We start from the raw sequence: 13,622 nt of genomic DNA on the forward strand, positions 1-13,622 counted from the left end.
CCCTTGCTCTTGGACCAGTATTGGCCACATATGAACCACTGTTTTCTAAAACAACTACAAATCTCTCCAAGCCTTATTTTCTCCAACACGACCCTGATATAAATATAGCAAAGGGTGTCCTTAGCAAATACGTTTATCAAGAATAATCATGTTAGGTCAGCACATTGATTAGACCAAACTGCAACCCAATGCAATGCAGGAGCGGAGGGAAGGTGCGGAGGGAAGGTGGGGAGGGATATTTTATCTTATCTTCCAAACACACCATTTCTAGTTCCTGACAAAATGAAAAGGGGGCAGATGTCTGTGGTAAACCAAGAATCCACAGTAAAAATCTATTTTCCTCCATCTGGAGGTATTTTCCTTTTTGTACACATCCTTAGCCCAGCACCCGTTATAGCCATACTTAAGAATTGTAAATCTTGAGGATAGATGGAATGTGCATGCCACGCTTGTTTTAAAAAAACACAAAATACCACTGTTAACTTTAGTCAAATCAGCAGATTTGAAGCACAGCAGAGGATGCTAATTCTGGTTATATCTAAAAGTAGATAACAAATAAGAAATGAAATGCACCCTTTCAAGAAATTTGCCATTATGGTCAAAGTGACGTGATACTTTATTTAGGAACATTAACTTTAAACTGTCCTATGTGTGCCTTATAGTGGGGTTTTAATAGCTGAGGACCAATCACTGTCCTTGATCTCAACACACCATAATTCGGTAAAACGGAGTAGAGGACAACTTTGCTTTACAGTCACTAGGTGGTTCACGACGATCCCAGTAAGCTCCTTCTCAAAATCATTTATATATAATGAAAAGAAAAAAGAAAAAAGCAGACATATATGCCATACCCCCTTTCTGATTTAAAAGGCCTGGTGCATTCTCTCTTGAAAACATAACATCTAGTTGACCTTTGACACATGATGCTGTATATGGAACAGGGTTACTAGCTCTGCCTCAACTCTCATTTTTATCAGGATATGCCATCATTTGAACCAGTCAATAAGATGGAACAGGGCCATAAATGCAAGGCGAATACTGCCTATTTCTATTTTGACATTTTTTTATTAATAGGTATAGTTTGAGAGACTCGTCTTTAGTTCCCAACCCTACTGCATGCCTAACTGAAACCTTGGGTGGCTCCATATTTTCTGCCCAAGTTTGCAGTCTACCTAACAGTATACAACTCAGAATTCATGAGGGAAAAAGTCAATAATAAGCAGGATGTGCCCAATTTCCCTTTCAATCATGGATAAGCCCCATGAATCAGGGACCGACCTTTTTTGGCCAACTGTAACTGCAGTCAGTATGTTAGTTTTAAGTGGTACCCAAAAGTGATTTATTATGTTTGCAATTGACAAACGGTACCCTTCCAGGCCAGGGCTCTAAAATGCCGGTCATTCTTCAATTGACTTTTGTACCCCTGTAGATGCATTCCCTTTCTCTAAGCCATCAAGGGAATACAAATTACACAAACTTCCATGCACCTTACTACCATAAACATTACTGGACTATACCATTAGTCCAGGAAGACTAATGGTATAGTTCCAGAATGCCCCGTAAACCCTCGACCCACATGCTTCATGTCACCTGAGGCCCCTATGATCTCTGGTTTCCTAGGGTTGGCTTTAATGGAATTCTCTTAGTACACTCTCAAATTTACCTGTATCTTTAAGTGAACTAGCAAGTCCATTCTTTAGCATCCGAAATTCAACTAGGATTTCCTTATCAGACAAATCATGCTGTGCATGGCTCAGTGTAGATTTAAGGTTAGACTTAATTATGCAGCCACGTACCTGTCTTAGTCTACTTATGCACAGTATAACCACCTACCAACATTATTAATCACGTCACCCAGAGGATTAAGTAAGGCTGCAGGGACAAGTTTGGTTTTCACAAGGTAACGAAGTTCCAACAGGACTGGGTTGAGATACTTTTCTTGCTTTTCAAGGAAATCATTTGAGTAAACATATTTCAAGAAGTGGCCTGACAGCAAAATGCAATCAATAATATTTGAGGAAGAAATACCCACAACCCCTTTAGTGAGGGGTAAGCTAAGTTTACATCATCCTCACGGCCTCTCCAGTGCTGAGCAAGGGAGCATTGAGCCCTCCCACTTAAGAGAAGAAATCCATCTGGTGCTTGCGGTAGAGGGATTTTCTTTTATATCCCTCAATTTGAGCTGCAAGGGAAGAGCTCCCTTGCATCCTGAAATGTTTTTATCTTTTTAGGTCGAACATTAAAGACCTCTTGTAAATAATGTAATATATACTTATATGTGTATGTACTTTGTGGGCTCTGGAGATTAGCCCTAGGACTTGTCTGCTTCCACGTAGGAACTTTGTTTCTGTTCAACTGCCTCTATTTAACTGTCTTTATAGAAAACTACCAGTAGAGGTCAGTAAAATACCAAAATTAATTGCTTTCTGCTTGTTCAACTGACTCTATTTAACTGTCTTGATAGAAAACAACTAGTAGAGGTCAGTAAAATACCAGAATCACTTTTGCATTCTCTAGATTCCAGTCCATAGAAATTGTCTTCCACAAGCACCCATAGACAATACATAATTTTTTCAAATCTTGTATTTTCAGTGATATGACCACCAAAGGCCTTGACTTTATATTAAAAACAGAGCTTTGGACTATACCATTTCCTGCTAAAAGGCAACATTTCTCTCCATGTGCTTCCATACCTGGCCTGTCACGCAGTTTGGTGCTTACTTTTCCTCCATGTTAAAGAACAGTAGATATTTCAGCACCCAGGCTAATGTACTGCATAGCTAAATACATATAAGGTCCCTAAGGAGAGACAGATTGTATTGCAAATGCTTGTTTTGTTTGCTGTGACGCGCAGCATGCCAGGCGCGCAGACGTCACAGCTTGTGAAAGTGTAAGCAGCCGGATACTTTAGGGTTTGGCTGTTTCCAGTGTGATTAGAGCGTGGGGGCATAACCTCTCAAAAGGAGAGGTATTTCTAGAAAGGGGAGAAAGTCCCCTTTCTCATAGTACATCTCGTTAGTGAATTTCTACTCTGGGACCATTGCAGGAGGGTGATTTCCAAGAAGGGATCCACCCACTGGACTGCGAGAGAGTATAGTGGGTGTTTACAAGAGGTGAGGGGAAACGCAAGCGGTTAAAACCTAGAACCTGCGACAGCGCAGGTTCCAGGCTTTAGTTTCATGCACCTGTGCTGAAGTGGCAAGGATCTGTGTAGCTATGCCAATAATGGATGGAGCTGAAATGGGACTGTGCAGGCAGCTAGATACGCAAGGAAAATGCTTTTAGGTATTGTTTGTGTGCACGTGCGGTGAGAGCATGTGCGTGTGTCTGTAAATGGATTTGTATGTGTGAGTATCTCTCTGTGTGTTAATGAAAGTGAGAATACGGAATGAGTGACAGTGAGCATCAGTGAGTCAATTATTTATTTTTATTTAAAGAGTTTTATGTAGCGCTGAGGGTATTAGAGCGCTTTACAAATATCTGATTGTCAGACACTATCAAAGGCAACAAATAGTAAGTGAGTGAAAATGGATGAGAGAGTAAGAGGATAAGTGACTAAAAAGACTAAGTATGAGTACGATTGAGTTCAAGTAAGTGAGTGAGAAAGTAGGAGTGGAAGTAAAAGTGAGAGAAATTGGGAATGAGTAAATGGATGTGAATGAATCTAAGAGAGTGAGAATGAACGAGAGTAAGAATAAGTACAAGCAAGTGTGAATGTGAGTGAGTGAGTAATTAGGTGATGGTGAATGAGTGAGAGAAGACTAAAAGATGGCGAGAATAAGTGAGATGTGTGCAAGGGAGAGAATGTAAGACAGCATGAATGAGTGAGAATGTGGTGTTGTGCTCTATAGTCTGCAGGTGTCCCTGGCATGGTGAAGGTAATTCTGGGCTTACATAGACAACAATTGCAATATTCTGGCAAATTCTCAGCATTAGAGCACAACAACACAAGCGAAAAATAATTGCCACTAGCATGCTAGAGGTAATTGTTGGTACAGTCATACTAGGTGTATAACACTTGGCACTATCATACTAAAGGTAGTACTTGGAACAGGCTATTAGAGGTAATACTTGCCACTGGCACACTAGATGTAATGCTTGGCACTGGCACGCTAGATGTAATGCTTGGTACTGGCACACTAGAGGAAAAACCTGGCTGGTTACACATAGTTCAATGATCTTTGAGAGGATGGGGTGCATGTGATGGGGCTGTAGCTTTAAAAAATATCCGAGGTTGCAGTTTGACTTTTTAGGCAGGGGCCAAATATACCGTATCTTGAAAGAACATGGGGTGGAACAATAGTTCAAGGAAGAGTTGATCATTTGCAGTCAGAGGGCATCACAGTGATTTTTGTCTAGTGAAGGTGGTATGGGATTTGAAAGTGTGATGGGTTCATATTTGTGATGACCGTTTTCAGGATATCCAGGGTAAGGGAGGTTAAAGCATTAGAGGTGGCATCAGGATTTTTCTTGTTGAAACTTGGGTTTTCTCTGTTCAATGCAAGTAGGACGAGGTGTTTGGCTCGTGACTCCCTGATTCTCATAAATTTCATGAAATGTCAATTTTGTTATAACTCCATGAAAAAATATTGGGTGAGGTTGGCATCACAAAGGGGTATGCACAAAATCAGATACGAGCAGATGAAGTAAAAAAAAAAAAAAAAAAAAAAAAAAAAGTCAACGTTCTTTTTTTTAATGAAATTTCCGTAAAGCGCAAATAAGTCATAATGGGGCCGTTATGGCTAACCCTAGATTTTGATTTGAAATAGTTTTTAAAGCAACAAGTATGTGGAATCTGATCATATATACTAAATAAAATATTTGTGATAAATAAAGATGAAAGTAAGGAAACAGCTGGTACTACTTTTAAATAATGACACATAGATGTATATCAGTTTGGCTAACACATGGAATTTTTCTTTAATTGCGTTGAGTCTGCAGCATGAAATACCACAGGCGTTTTTGTTTGTAAATGGAATCTTTCAAGCTTTCCGAAACATACCAACACAACTCGCATTACTGGTATATTTAATTGCAAGCAGAATGAATAAAAATGCCCTTGTTCCGTTTAACATATAATTATAAGTAATGTCCTCATACGTCTTGAGAACTCGTGGTCAAACTGAAACTAAACACTATATTCGAAAGGAAAATATGTTTTCATTGGCAATGTAACAATAATTTTTTTAAGAAATTTCTTATATTTTTATGTTGTCATGTACTGTTGTTTTGCAGCCAACAGACCCCTCTCAGCTAAAAACAGGAACGACAAAGCGAGACACTAGCTGAGAGCATGGGCGTCCACAGAAATGTTTCCAGGGGGGGCACATTTTTAACTTCATCACCATCCTCCGACATGATTGAGCACAAGTATTAAATACATTTAAAAAAAATCTAATCAGAACAAGAGCTTAAACAAACAAAGAAACCCATAGGGGAAGAGAAAATTCTTGGGAGACGCCACAGCAGACGACTTGGCAACTACAATGAAACAGAGGGAAAAACTAAAAATGGCTGGGAAAAAACAAAAAAATTCTAAATCAGGTTGATGTGGTTCTAGAGAGAGGCACATCAGCAAACCTTTCAATGATGGTACAGTGGACGATTGTCTGAAATCTACCTCTCCCCTGCCTCGTACCCGATCTTGGTTGTGTTGCCTGTTACATTTAACACTCAGCATTCCCTCTCCATGACACTCAAGTTATCCTAATGGTTCCACTTCTCTTATATCTACCTCCACTATCCAAGCACTGGCTTTCGCCTTTCTCTCCAGCATTTACTTTATTCACTGATTCTGCCCCCTTCATGTTCACCTCTCCCCTCCATGCTCAACTCTTCATGTTTTATCTCTCTCTCACCTCTTATCTCCATTTGCTGTTGCTGCCCCTGTAGCTACGACTTCCTCCTACATGCGCTGCTATTCACCACTCGTCTCCCAGCCTCTTACCTTGCTTCACCTCTTGTGCCAGGATGCAATACAGGCCCCTGCAGCACAGATGGGCCACACCACTTCAGAGGGCCCCCAACCCATCAGGGGGCTCCCATTCAGCCCAGGGCCAATGAATATCTGTGAGATGTGGGAGACTCAGGGGCCCATTATCACATTCTGCCGAGAGGGACCCCGTCATTTTGAGTTACACCACTGCTCTTATGTAAGTTACATTTTCTCCTCGTCCACCCTCTCACTCTCCCCAAGCCGGTTACATTTCATTTCTTGCATGCTATTCCTTTTGCCTAACCAACATTCTTCCCTTATTTCATTGAGTCTGCCATTACATACACATCACTCCTTCCCCGTCTCCCTTTCCTTAAGGGTCTTGTTCCATATACCTGTTTGCCCCTTATGTTCAGCTCTCTGCTGTACTCTGCCATCTCCCCCAGCTCTTACTTTCTTTTGTTTGTCTAACCCCTTTTAGATGTGCCTCTCCCTCAATATGTCTATTAAAACCTAATAAGAACACCAGACCTCATAGATGTACCCAGGAACACAGGAATTAAGATTTCAGGTGTAATCAAACTTGATGCCGGGGAGTAGTGCTACCTTTGCAGATGTGCAAAACAAGGAATGGTGTGTCATTTGATGGGTTAAATAGCTAGGGTTTATCTCAGACGGTTCTTTGCACTCACCTCAGGGTGGTAAGGATGGATGTGGGGGTCACCGCTCCTTTCCTCCTACCAACTCAAAGTTGTCATCTCTACTATTCTTTTACAGACCCAATTGTTCAATATTCCTTTGTTTCATGTAAATTACATGAAAATAGAAAACAGTAAGTGATTACACTCGACTGCAGTTACTATTTATGTTAGACTCTGTTCATGTTAGTTTTGGATGCACATGCTTGTTTGTAAAATAAAACAACAAAACAGAATGGTAATAAAAATAATAACCACCTCTCTCTCTCAGTTTTCTGCTCTTCACCCCTTTCCCTTTTTTGCAAGTGAGCAGAGCCCATTGGTATGTGAGGTCACTCTGTTTAGGTCGAGCCTAGAGCAGTGCATGCACTGCTGCTCGACTTTTAGTAAGGGGCTTTTCAAAGTGCTACCCACAAGCTCTTCCTGGCCTAAAGCTTGCCTGCATGTGCGCGTGGACGCGCGCAGCCGCCATCTGCCTTTCTTATCTCATCAAGCCTTGTTCTAATGGCTCCTCTGCTCGCACTCCCCCCTCCCTTCTCCCCCTTGTCAGCTTTATTCAGGCTCCTCTGCTTGCACTACCCCCTCCTTTCTCCCCCCGCCCTTCGTCAGCTTTTTAGGTCTCGCCTACTGTTCTCTCATACTCGGTCCCCATGGAACTGCTGACTTTTTTGTGCTCAAAACTTCCCAGCTATATGGAAGGAAGTGCTCCTCGCTTATAGCTCTTTACAGCACTGAAGTACTTCCCCCCACTGTCCCTCTATCAAGCCACTTGTCTGAATAATCTCAGATGTAAAGTGGAACAACGATCCGTTCCTTGCCCAAGAGTTAACTTCATTTAAGTTTCTGGAGCTGGGACTCTGCCTCGGATTCCCTCTTGTCATTTTTCTTCCATACCTGCCCTTCCCTTCTCCACTTCCTAGTTCCATTTTTTTCCTCTCCCTCCCTATTGGCCTTGCAAGCTCACCTTTACTTCCAAACCTCCCAGATACCTTTCATTCCACCCCTTTCACCGGCCTGCCTAGCTTTAATTTCCAGCAGAGAATGCTCTAGCAACTGAGGAGCCTGCCGGGAGTCACTCACTCCACCTCCAGCCAGTGGTTCACGTCCTCCCTTTCTCTCTGTGTCAGCTTTGGCCGCTCCCTCCCTCCAGCCTCCTCCCCTTTCGTCTCGCCGTGCTTCCCCCCCCCCCCCTTTTCTAAATGAAGGGAAATTCAAGGCATGAGCAAGGCGTGTGCAAAAGTCTGATGACAAGCGAGTGTGAAACTTTGGTGGAGATTCATTACAAACTGAACAGAGATTGGGTGGGAGGAGGAGTGGGTTTATTTACTGAACTGACGTGAAACCGAGGTCGGTTATGGGCGTCTTGCTGTGTGTCACTAACAGCGCCACTGGCGCCTTGATTGTTGAACGAAACAGGTGGGAGCTGTAGGAATCCTGTCACCTCAAACTGTCCGCCTCTCAAAGAATTAATCGGAGGCGACGGTTCAACCTGAAAGTGAAAAGATGACTTATGCCACACACAGGAGTCGTTCGCGATTTGTATTGTCAGACTGAAAAGGAACGCGAACACGCAACGATTTCTCCTTCTCCTAAGCAGCCGGTGCTTCCTGAAGTATCTGCATGCTGGTCTTGGCAAGGTGAACAGGCATCATGGACAGATTCCGCTCTGTAGGAATGCGCCATACATCAGGCCTAAGCAGTAGTTGCTTGTATAGGGGTCCGTAAAAACTGCTGCACCCTTCTCCCCCTCTGCCATGCTCCTTTCCCCCTTCTGCCTTGCACCCTTCTCCCTCTGCCTTGCACCCTTCTCCCCCTCCGCCTTGCACCCTTCTCCACCTCCGCCTTGCACCCTTCTCCACCTCCGCCTTGCACCCTTCTCCACCTCCGCCTTGCACCCATCTCCACCTCCGCCTTGCACCCTTCTCCACCTCCGCCTTGCACCCTTCTCCACCTCCACCTTGCACCCTTCTCCACCTCCGCCTTGCACCCTTCTCCACCTCACACCCTTTTCTACCTTGCACCATTCTCCCCCTCTGCCTTGCACCCTTCTTGGCCTCCCCCTTGCACCCTTCTTGGACTCCCCCTTGCGCCCTTCTTGGACTCCCCCTTGCGCCCTTCTCCCCCTCCCCCTTGCACCCTTCTCCCCCTCCGCCTTGTACCCTTTTCCCCTTCTGCCTTGCACCCTTTTCTACCTTGCACCCTTCTCCCCTCTGCCTTGCACCCTTCTCCCCCTCCGCCTTGCACCCTTCTCCACCTCCACCTTGCACCCTTCTCCACCTCCACCTTGCACCCTTCTCCACCTCCACCTTGCACCCTTCTCCACCTCCGCCTTGCACCCTTTTCTACCTTGCACCATTCTCCCCTTCTGCCTTGCACCCTTCTCCTTCTGCCTTGCACCCTTCTCCCCTTCCCCCTTACACCCTTCCCCCCCTCCGACTTGCACCCTTCTCCCCTTCCCCCTTCTCCCCCTCCGACTTGCACCCTTCTTGGCCTCCCCCTTGCGCCCTTCTCCCCCTCCCCCTTGCACCCTTCTCCCCCTCTGCCTTGTACCCTTTTCCCCTTCCGCCTTGCACCCTTTTCTACCTTGCACCATTCTCCCCTCTGCCTTGCACCCTTCTCCCCCCTGCCTTGCACCCTTCTCCCCTCCGCCTTGTATCAAAGCATTGGCATACCCAATAGGTCTCACCTTTGGGACCTTATATGTGTTTAGCCATGCAACAGTTGATGTTGTTGCACCAAAGATATTGTGCTGCATAACTGAATACTTATAAGGTCCCAAAAGCGAGACCTATTGGCTATGCCAGTGCTTGTGTTTTGTTTTTAATTCATGCAAGAGCAGGGCTCACTTAACACCTCATACCAGTTCAAGTGTCTGCCTAACACTGTTATCATGCAGATGCAGCGATTAAGCGAAGAGAAAGAGATGCAGGGAAAGCTAATCACTGCCACAAACCCTGCCCTGCCCAGACTGCAACACCTCAAAGGGATGCGGTGTCATTTTGCCGTTTCAGCCCATGGCAGCCGGGCCCAGGAAAGCCCCATACCCCCTGTGGTGTCTTTCACAGTTCACCAAGTCTGCGAACCCAAATGGAGGGGGCTGCCACCTGGAACAATGGCACCATTTCAAAAGCATGATGGACTAGGGCCGGCCGTGACTGGGCCCACACCAGACTGCACACTGGGCAGTGAACGTTTTTTCCTCATTCTCAGACCGGCTATGGAATTTTTCATGCTCGTTCTTATAGCAGGTATTACGGCACTGACAAGTCAGCACAAATCCTTTCAACAAACGTTTGTGTTGATGTTGGAAGCACATATAGATAAGAGTCCAAGGTTTATTATGAAGTTCGCCTTGTTAGGGTATATAAGAAAAAACACCCTAAGGGAGGCAGGTATACTAGGGATAAAATGTGTTTGCAGGTTACATTTACAACATTATAACGTTCACTTTTAGTTTCTAAATGGGCTCAGTGTGAAACTATGATTTAGGTCAGATGATGGGCCTCCAGCCAAAATTGAATTTTGAACGTAGGCATGAACTGTTATATTATCAAATCTGGTACACCAACTGTAAAGTACAACTTCAGACCACACCAACATACATGGGATGCTTGACAGAGTTTACTGAAAGGAGCAAAGATGCCTGAACTAAGGTAGAAAATTGAGATTGTTTCATACTACTTAAGTAAACACAATGGTAAAGGTGAGTGTATGAAGCCAAACACCCGCGGGTAAAGAGGGTGAAGCCGAGGTACACTCACCTTGGGTATTGGCGACTCAGCCCCAGACAGCGTCCTATACTGCGCAGATTTCGGGCTCTACTTAGAATGGATACGTAGTTGTTGAGAGACTTCCTTTTCTATCAGGCGTAGTACGCTGAAGCCTCACTAAAGCAAAGACCCCGCCACTCTTGTTCCGGTCTTGCTTGTGTGGACGCAAGTACGTAAACGCCACAAATACCAATGAAATTACTTCATGCGTTAGCGTGTACTTCAGGCAAGAGTCTTATAGGCGGACATATCAGAGTCAGGCAAAACGTCATTGGAGGACGGTGGTAGGTGTATTATCCTTATCGAAAGACTTATTCGCTGACGACGAGAACCTCCAATAGCGTTACAATAAATATGTACAGGGCTAACATTACTGGAGTACTTCATTTAAACAAGCGCGTGCTGAAGCTGACGAGGAAGGAGTGGGAGGAGGGAGTGAGAGGAGGGGCGGGCAAAGTCTTGCGGCCGCAGGTGTAAAAGGCAGGGAGAGGGTGAGACTGAGAAAGGGAAAGATAGGGATCAAAGGAGAACAAGCGCATGCTGAAGCTGACAAGGTGCGAGTGGGAGGGGGTAAGGGAGGTGATTCACGCGCTGTAGAAAGCCAGATGGCAGCTGTGCACGTTGTGCGCGCTTGTGCGCGTAACAGCAAGCTAGTGGCCGGCAAGGTAGCACTTTTAAAAGCAGCTACTAAATGTCTCGCCAGTGCGGCGCATGCGCTGGCTCAGGCGAGACCTAAAAAGATCTGAAATGGTAGACGCAAAAATACCTCCTACTTGATATGGAAATCTGCAAAGGCTGAGACCAAAAATATCATATTGGCCCCAGTTCAACCTTGTCATAGTGTAAAGTTCACGATCGAAGAGCACGTCAGTATGCAAAACCTCCGATCGAAGTGCATGTCAGTATGCGAAACCTCCGGCCAGAGGTAACTGCAATAAGAATAAAAATATCTTATGACACCATTTTAACAGCACTGGCTGCCCTGGGTTCAGAAGCACAAGCAGCAACACAGAAAAAACAGAACTCCGGCCTCAAAGTCAATGTTGCTTCCACAAGAAAGAAATAGATTTTTGCACTTAAAAGGCTGAATGTCCCCTTCAGGGTGCCATAATATCCTTAGTTCATAGGTTCTTTCTTATTATTGAAAGATCAGTGTTCCAGTACTTCGTAGTGGGCCCAGAAACAACTTCTACATCTGATTAAATACAGAGCTCTGCTGGCTGGTAACACACTCACAAAAGTAGGTCAGATGTGGCACTTCAACATCCCCCCCTATATGTAGGTAAGTATGCTTTTCCAGTTTTCTTCAATTTGGAAAAAGAGTCAGGAGTGTGTATTTGTTCAAATGATGGTAGATGGATCATCAGGAGGACACTAATAATGAGAAAAAAGCCTCTAAGAAGTCACCATTATGTAACTGGCACCGTCTTCGGCTTCCAATCATTGATGATGAAGCCTTGAACAAACTTGCACATCAGATGAACATGAGAAGGACCCCAGTCAACCACTCCTCTAAAAAAGGAAAACTATATATGCCCTGTTTTTGATGGTAGGCCACCAAAGTTACTAACACTTTTTTTAGTTACCCGGGCTTCAGAGATCAATCGAAAGGCAGAACGTGGAAACAAAAAAGTTAAACGCTGACGGCAAAGCAGAGAAAAATGCGGGTGAGTGTGTAGTATACATATATCTTCTCGCCTTTAAGTCCTTCTTGTCATTTGAGTCCTTCTCACCATTTAAGACAGCAAATACACTGACTGGTTTAAAATGAGTTCTACTTTGAGTGTTATCTGCGTGGACGGTTGCTAGTGAATTTGTTTTTTCGCAGCCTTTAAATCCATTACTGGACAGAACTCTCTCATCTCCTATGGGACCAGAAACATGGATGAAAATGTTCCAGTGCATTCTTTTGTCTATGGCTTCTTCTCTCTGAGGAACTTGAACGATTCTATATTGAATACTAATGACCATAGCCTGTCAAAAACGTATTTTAAATGCGGAAAATTCCGGAGTGAACCTAATATCGACCTGCATGACATCTGCTGATAGTCCTGGAGATAGGAACCATGCGTTTGGTTTTTAGGAGAAACTGGAAGAGGAAGACACCTAGAACCAGAATCCGATGAAAAAAGGTCCCAAATACAGATGTTTTCTCCAAACTACTGCATTTTCCAGCCAACTTATAATTCTGCACAACTCTTTCTAGGGCCTAAAGAGTCCACCATGACCAGTAGTAGGAGCTCAGCCTCAATCCATCTAACAGGTAACACTTTGCAATGAAACACGGACTTTTCAATCTTTCTTTTATCCTTAGGATAATAATTGGTGCTGCAGTACATACAGAGAAAGAATCCAATCTTGGGGTGGGAAGCCGAGAGCACTTCTTTTAACAAGGCACTCTGAATAAATACCCTTCATGCTCCAGTCTCAAGATCGATCTGCTAAGCATTCAATCTACTAGTAGAATGTTAGTCATTCTGGACCTTAGCAGCCAAACAGAATACAAATGAAACCGACTGCTAGATTCATACTGTCTTGAAATTACTAAGAATACAAGAGAAAGTCTAAGGTGGAATGTTAGAATACTGGACTCCGAGTTCTGTAATTTTGTTGTAATGTTTTTCGTAAATATGTTCAACTTCTGAATGCAGTAGGTGTATCCATAATAAAACCTTGATTTAAAACATAAACCCTGTTACTGTGGGCTTTCTATCAGCTGAGTGGCTGGTATGGTAACCCTCAATCCCGACCTGCTCTTGAATCCCACAATTCACAAGATCAGCACCATCTACAGGCGAGACATACTTTGCCGTATAATTAAGAACTAAAAATGCATAATTTTTGCCCCAATACCCAAGGCACCAGAAGCGTCCAATCCATACTCCTTCCTCAGGAGGGAGGAGAGCTACAACTTGCTGAACATGACTATTTTCAAACAAGCCTACCTCATTTTTAAGGAAAAACTCAAAGGCACATCAGTATGGAAGCCTGAAACTTCTTAAACTCAACTTTGGTGAATTTCTAACATAATATATTTTTACTGAAAAATGGCAGCAAATTTGACAAATCACCAGAAAAGGGGTGCAGAAAAGAGCTCAAAACAGGTCAAAATAAAAAGTGCCAGAATTGAGAGTGGAAAGAGAAGTTACTACGTGTATAGAAGTGCTAGTTTAGGGTATTGGCAAGAATAGAGGACTGGGGGAAACAGTTGCTTGAGAA

General features: G+C 44.0%; 1 protein-coding gene across 1 annotated transcript in view; it reads right to left on the reverse strand.

The window, feature by feature from the left end:
- AGPS (alkylglycerone phosphate synthase) overlaps nucleotides 1-13,622 on the reverse strand; it is a 732,223-nt gene that overhangs the window by 291,657 nt on the left and 426,944 nt on the right. The gene's annotated exons all lie outside the window — the stretch shown is intronic.

The sequence above is a fragment of the Lissotriton helveticus genome, chromosome 3_1 (genome assembly GCF_964261635.1).
Source record: "Lissotriton helveticus chromosome 3_1, aLisHel1.1, whole genome shotgun sequence".
In the NCBI taxonomy this organism is placed as follows: Eukaryota; Metazoa; Chordata; class Amphibia; order Caudata; family Salamandridae; genus Lissotriton; species Lissotriton helveticus.